The sequence below is a fragment of the Cupressus sempervirens genome, chromosome 7 (genome assembly GCF_028749045.1).
Source record: "Cupressus sempervirens isolate cs-2001-9-10 chromosome 7, ASM2874904v1, whole genome shotgun sequence".
NCBI classification, from domain to species: domain Eukaryota; kingdom Viridiplantae; phylum Streptophyta; class Pinopsida; order Cupressales; family Cupressaceae; genus Cupressus; species Cupressus sempervirens.
This window is the reverse complement of record NC_143124.1, coordinates 134751934-134759751: the sequence shown is the minus strand read 5'-3', so window position 1 is coordinate 134759751 and position 7818 is coordinate 134751934.

Sequence of the window (7818 nt, the reverse complement as noted above, 5' to 3'; positions counted from 1 at the left end):
TTCCAAAGTAGAAGATCCCAATCCTTGCATAGAAACACTTTTGTGATTACTTGTTTGTCTAAGTATTGTGTATCAATTGTGTCTTTCATAATTTGTGTTGATTTAATTAAAGTTACATTCAAAACCATCAATGTATCACCTCATTTAGGTTAGTATTTATTATTTGTCATTAACTTCTTATCCCTTATCTCGAGTATAATTTAGGTTTTAGGTGATCACTATTTAGGAACCTGCCTAGCTTTTGGGGATTCATCTCTCATTTCAGGACAACCCACCACCTGAGAGAGTTTCCATATTTCAATAGGATGCAAGATTCTGCATCTTGCTATAGGTACAATCCTGATTGACAACAGTTTTCTGGCATGCTCAGTGGGACACACTTATTCTCAGTTCATTTGAGTCATATAAATTTCCTAGTTTTTGGTGTAAAGATTAGTATTACAGCCTTTAGAGGTAGAATTTACACACACTTGGCAACTTGGACAAGGAAGAATTCACTTGGTTTCATAGGATCAGTTGCTGGTATGTTTATTACAATTTTATATTTAGACTTATAGCTTACTATATGAGCAGATATGTCAAATTATTATGGTAAGTTAGTGTACCCATCTTCGTATTATGACAAAAATGTATATCAAGGTCCTTATTAGTCATATACACATAGTCAGAATGTTGATTTTACTCTTACAATAGTTTATCTGAATGCTCAAAGTTGTTATCAGACTCAAGATTATGAGATTCAACGTGAACTCCAAGAATTTAAAGAGACTAGAAAATGACATGACAAATCAAAAGATATGTTGCAAGATTTTAACAATTAGACAAATGAGCTTAAGAGGCAACATGACTTCCAAGCACATCTAGATGAGTTAGCTCATCACGCCCATATTCATGAGTAGGAAGTTGAAGAAATGCATAAGAATTTTAGAAATTAGTTGACTGAAGAAAGAAGATGCTATGAAGAGCTTCTTGTTCGAAAAGAACAACAGTATGAGGTACGATGTCAAAAGTATGAAGAAGGTTTTCAAAGGAAATTGAGAGCACATGAAGAATTTCATGACAAGGAGCTACAAGATCAAAAGATTATAATCAGAAGGTTGGAAACCTCATATAAAAACTTAAGAGAAGCTCAGGAAGATAATGGTATTTCAAGTCAACACAAAGAAGAAAATCAGATCATAGCTCCTACTAAGAAGGCAATCTAGGAACCTAGATTTACTAAAGAAGATATTCAATCACCTTTAATGCTAGCTCAGATTTATGGTCATCAATATGAAGTACAGAAGGTAGATTTTGAAAAGAATCTTGATAATCATATTGCTGCACATGAGGTAGAAATGAAGATAAAGCTTGTAGAACAACAGTCTTCCAGTACTAAAATTCCAAGCTTCCTACAAGAGCTCTTAAAGAAAGATACTCAAATTTAAAATTAAATATACCCATGCTTCATCAAGCAAGAAAAAGAAGATCCTATACTTCAGCACATATTGTCATATAAAAAACTCATTCCTAAAGCTCAACCATTTTTGAACGTTCCAATTTAGCATGTTAAGGAGATTCGTAAATTTGATTTTCCAAGTTTTAATGATTTCCTTCCTAAACAACAGGTGAAAATTGAAAAATAAGATCCACCACAAGAAGTTTCTCATATAGAAAAAGTTGATAGTTTTCAAGGTCCACGTGATTTGTTTAATGAGCTCCCTAGTTTTGTGAGTGAGGAAGAAGATGAGGTTCATGCTGAACAAGAGGAAAATCAAAAAATACTCAAATTGATTTTAGGACAACAAGAAGAGAAAGATGATTTAACTATTTTGGACATTCAAGATAATTCTACTAAGGTATGTAACAATCCTATCTTTTTTTTAAGTTTGAAAATGATGATAAGGAGGTTGCTTTTTGTGATGAAATGGAAGCATTTATTATAGAATTAGACATTCCTTATATATCAATAGATAAGGCACATCAAGTGCAGATAGTTATTATTAAGGAAACTGCTAGGGACAGTCAAGTTAGGCTGATGCATTGGTTGTAGTCTCTTTATCTATTACTGGTAAAAGATAAAAATATGTTGAAACAAGTAGATTTATCAATCTTTGATCAACAAGAATGTGAGTTAAAGTTGATTTATTACTAGTTCAAAGGCATAAACATAAAGACAATGTTGAAGAGAGATGATAAGAAGTAGAAACAAACATAGTTTTGGTGTATGAGGAATAGGTCAATCAAAAAATTGCTAATGTCAAAGGTATGGTTTTTTATGAGGACCAGGAAAGCATTATTGAAGACTTTTGTTATTTCCTTGATAATGATATGATACCATTCGAGGAGGTAATTTTTGATCAGCAACATTAGGTATATGAATTGATTCCCTTGCCTCTTGATTCTCTTGAATTTAATATTCCAAATCAGTTTGATGTTATGGTTGAAAGGAAGGTTGAAATGGTTAAAATCAGAAAGAGTGAGCTAGAATATGTCATCACAAAGGGCTGCCCTATTAGACATTGTGCTAGGATGGATCTAAAATGTGAAGCTTTAGACATTAAAGAGAAGCTCCCACCTGCACATGCATCTTAGTCATGTCTTAATTTTGATTAGATTCAAGAAGTAGGTGAACTAGTCTATTACTTTTAGAATATGCTTCAAGTACAACTGATAGTTTCACTCACGTGCTATATCATTTCTTTTGTATGGATGCATGAAGTCTACCTTTTGTTGGTCAGAAAAGGGAGCTATTTCAATCAGTCAGTAAATGGATATATTTGAGAATCTTGATGATTGATTAGCTTAGGGTAGGTAAGGTGTGATTTAGTTTTTAGATTTCAATAAGTGTTGCTTCAACACATTCAGATTCAAATTTTTAGCATGTTAGTTGTTAATTGTTAGTAATAAAACTAGAAACTACAGAAAATCATTATCAAATCTGCCATCGATGCATGATGTAGATATCACACAAAGCATGGAATAAATTTTGATACCTTGAATCATATATACTTAATGAATTCATAACAGGTTACTAATGACATGATATAGCTTTCAGTCATTCAGCTATGAGGAAAATCAAAGAACATTCAAGCATATTGTTGGTACAAATTCTTTTGAAATACCCTCAGAAAAATAGCAAGTATAAATTTTGATTTTAAATTGTGGTTAACTTGAATAAGAATCTTGCCACACAATAAAAATATGATGTATTATCCACCATCATAGTCGACTGATATACCTCTATATAAAAACATGAAAATACTGAAAAATAGTAGGTATGATCACTCGAAAATAGCTGGTATACTACCCTAGTAAAATCATAAATAACACACCACATTTATGTTATGATGCAAGGTACAGATTGAAGCTCAATAGTTGAAGTTTTATAGTTATTTTCAATAAAATTTTCAGCCAAATTTGCAAGGTGTCATAACACTCAAAAGTTATTATTCCTCACAACCACGATACAATTGTGATGCCATAGAAAATAGATCATAAAAAGAAATCATACTTATTTGTTTGTTGTGATACAACTCCATCCTGGTTATCAAAATGAACAGCTACAGGATCCTATGGCACTAATAAATTTGTTTTAAATTTTTAGCTTTCAGTTTTCAGTTTCAATTTCAGTTTTAGTTTGGTGTGGTGAGGTGTGCTTATTTGAGCAATGTTTTAAGTTTGGTAATTTTCTAAATTTTGAGAATGTTCAGTTTTCTAAATGCTGAAGATGACTTTGTACCCAATGGACTTACAAGGTAGCTGGTCTATTACTATTTAGTAGGCAAAAACCCCTAAGAGGTCACAAAAAATGTTACCAATTTAACATACCTCCTAAATTGCTATGTTATATACTAAGCTAAGTGTGTTTTAGTTGTTGAGAATACATATTACAGAATGCAGAAAGTAAAAGTATAGGAATCAATAAAAAATAAAATTGATCACTTTTATTCAAAATACAAGTACCAAAATAGTACATTTTTTATTAAAATATTCAAAACTATTTTGATAAGGTACAAAGTGTTTATGTTTTACATAGTACTTAAATGCAATGAATTCAAATACCACACAAGCATTCTTAGCTCCTAACATAATAACTGAATAAACACATTGTATAAATAGAAAAGTACTGAAGAAGATAAGAGGAAAGGCATCTATTGCCTGAATAGAAGATTTATTGTGCTAAATGATGAAGGGTTGAACTTGCATCTCCGTCTGGGAATAGCCCTGCAAAACTAAAAGAAGAGAAGGGTCAGTTCATATGAACTAAGAAATGAAAATCTTTATAGTTATCTATAATCTACTATTCCTACAACATGATTATTCAAATAACTATATTAAAAGACAAGAAGGCAAGAGAGAAATCTGAAAAGTAAAACATGTCTATGCTAATGAGTTTGTTGCATGTCCAGATATAGGTATGAAGTTTGAGGTTGTTGAAGGACCTTGCATAAATTACATGCTTGAAGCCTTTCAATTGAATCATGTAGAGGCAAAGACTAAAGACATGGGGAGACTATTGAGGGGGCATATGTAAATTACAAGTATAGGACCTTCTAGTTGAACCATAGTAGGAGATTGTTAAAGGGACATACATGTGTTATAGATATGAAACCTTTAACTCAAATCATGGAGGTCTTAGGAAATTCTTAGTTTACAAGCTGGGGGAATTGGAGCGTGATAGGTATACAGATCTTCACTAGTTAGAAGACTAAATACAATAGACTATGATAAATATGTTTTAGATATTATATCAAAGAAATGAAATATTCAGCTTGTACTTTCAGGATGAAAGATATGAATGAACAGTGCATACATTAAGGCCACATGTATAGAAGCTACTCAAGAAAACATAGGGATTAGATTTGAATTAAATTCATTTATCACATTCAGATGCAAAAGAAGAAAAACCACAATATAATCCTAGGACTATAGAATGATCATCTATAGGAATAGAATTTGGTATGAATGAAAGATTACACCTCTCTTTCAATGTGAATGGGATTTACAAGATTATAATAACCTTTGAAGGCAACAAAGTTTACAACATGTATTTTCATAAAGAAGTTTCAATCAACGAATAAATTGTAAGCAAGAATCAAAGGTTAAAGCATGATGGATAGCTACAGCAAAGATATGGTGTATAAAAATGCAAATAGAAGTAATGTGTATTTAGAACAAAGTATAATGCAGCCAAGAATCAAATGATATAGGAAGCAAATGAAAAGACAAGCATAATAGATGTGAGATAATAAATAAAGCAAAATGACAAGTAACTTTAATGCTGAAACAAAAGGAGGAGGAAAGGACTCACGGCTAGCAAGTACAAGTTGTCCAACAAAAAGGGAAATATGAAGTATTCATGGCATCTATAGAAAAAATGACAGTCACTCAAAGATATGGCATCTAAACCGCAATAAATAGTAGATAATTGCATCTAACAACAAGAAACACACCCAACATCGCAAGATAAGATCATGGCTGTAAGGAATATATACGTTTCCACATAACCCATAATAGATCTATAATAATCACAGAATTAAAATCCACATGCAAGAGAATAGACAACATACCCACAAAATTGTGACACAAGATATACCCTGGGAAACCCTCATTGAGGGAAAAACCCAGCCTCCTAAAGCATCCATCACCATGTATTATTCAGCAAAAAATACCATTGCAATACAACCATGGAAGCCTTCATGGCCATAGCCACAACCGAGCAAACTATGTGAACAAGTATGAATCCACACATCCCATGCCATTCTTTCAACCTTCACAAATGCTCCCTTGGCTAACCTATCGAGCCTTGTCCCACTCGATTCTTTCCTTTCTCACTCTTACTCACTCTACAACAACTACCCTTATGGTTGCTTATATAGTAGAAAGTCCCACAAAACCACTAAGTGGTATTACATAAACCGTGTGCTAAAACCATGTGCTACCTAACCCACTGACCCCACATTTAATATTGGGCATTTAATTCTTTTTCCCAATATTAAATAATTACATGAAATATTATCACAATGTTAGAATACAACTCATCAAGAATATTCTATGGGAATCTTTACATGTTGCACGTCCATCTAGGTGGAACATTACATGATAAAAAAAAATAAAAAAAATATAGCAATATTATGCAATGTGTGCAACACCCATTATCTCAACAATGGCGTCCATGGAACAAACACTAGTAATATTTCATGGAATAAAACATGAAAATCCGCTACCAAAACAAAGGAAGAACCCAACAAAAAATGGCTCCCATACTTCACTAAAAAACACAGTCAAAGAAAAACATCCATTGCAGGTAGAAATCATAACAAGTTTGGTTGTTGCTATGGTTAGAAAACCCTCATTCTCTTCTTCCTTGCATGAGTGAAAATGACCAAAACTAAAACAAAACATAACCTTATGCCTCCATTTTTGCATGCCTTTGCCATATTTCATAAACTTTTGGGTCCATGGTAGGAGTTGAACATTTAATTTTTGAAAACTCCATTATTCATAAAACTTAAGTTTCATATGCATTAAGTTTTATAATGCCAATTATCGTAATCTATTTCAATGCATATAAAACTTAAAAAATAAATAAAGATATTTTATCTAAGTATATATACTAAATGAGTTTTATAATATTAATCATTTAATAAATATAACACTTATAAAATATATTATATATATTCTCCCTTTCTTATACTTATTGATACTAATGTGTTTAAAAATTGATAAAATATACTGATAAACACGTTAATATTAATAAATATAAGAAAAAGAAGTTATGATTGTAAAATTAATATATCAAATGGTTACAATTATAAAACCTTTGATTTTATTGATTAAATAAAGGGAATTAAGTGGAGTTAACAATTTTAAATGCCTAAATGCAAGGGGAGTTGAGTGTCTATTTTTGAACTCTAAAAGAACATTTAGGCAATGCTTTCATAAGGAGCTATTTTTGGAGGCTAAGGGAAATTTGAGTTTCTCATACAGTGATGGAGCACTTTAGTGCTATTTTTAGTGATTTGAGAAGCAGTTAAGGCCAGTTTTGCATGCAGTTCATGATGAGAGCCTTTTTTTATGCATATTTTGCAGAAGTATGAGGAGTTTTACATGCTATATTTTTGGTTTACTTAGGGGATCTGAGTTTGGGTTTTATGCATGATTTTGAAGAGGTAGGGGTAGTTTTCCAATTATCCATCAGTTGGGCAGGTGGTTGATGACAATTTTCAGAGACTTCTTCATAGTTTCTATCATTTTTGACTAATTTTTTCTAGGCATGATCTTGGAATCTGAATTAGGGTTATGTGTTCTATATATTGTACATTCACTTCATTATGAGGGATCTTCTTTCAGATTCAATTTTTTGTGATTTGAAAATTTTGAGTTGATTATAAGATCGAATTTGTAGTAGAGGTTTTTTCTACATTGGTTATAGAGATTAAGCGATTCCATCTCATTGATTCTTGTGCAATATTGTGAATTTTTTACTTTAATGTTGTGTTCATCTTCATTTAAGTTACATTCCTTATTGCAGATTTGAATCTTGATATGTGTGATTACAGGTCTTTGTTTGTGATCATTGTTCTTTTTGTAGAAAATTGGTAAAACCTAGGTTTTTCTTTCAAAGCAGAAGATCTTGATCCTTGCATAGAAACACTTTTGTGATTACATGTTTGTCTGAGTATTGTGAATAATTGCGTCTTTCACAATTCATGTTGATTTAATTAAAGTTACATTCAAAAGCATTGATGTACTACCTCATTTAGGTTAGTATTTATTATTTGTCATTCACTTCTTCTGCCTTATCTCGCATATAATTTAGGTTTTAGGTGATCA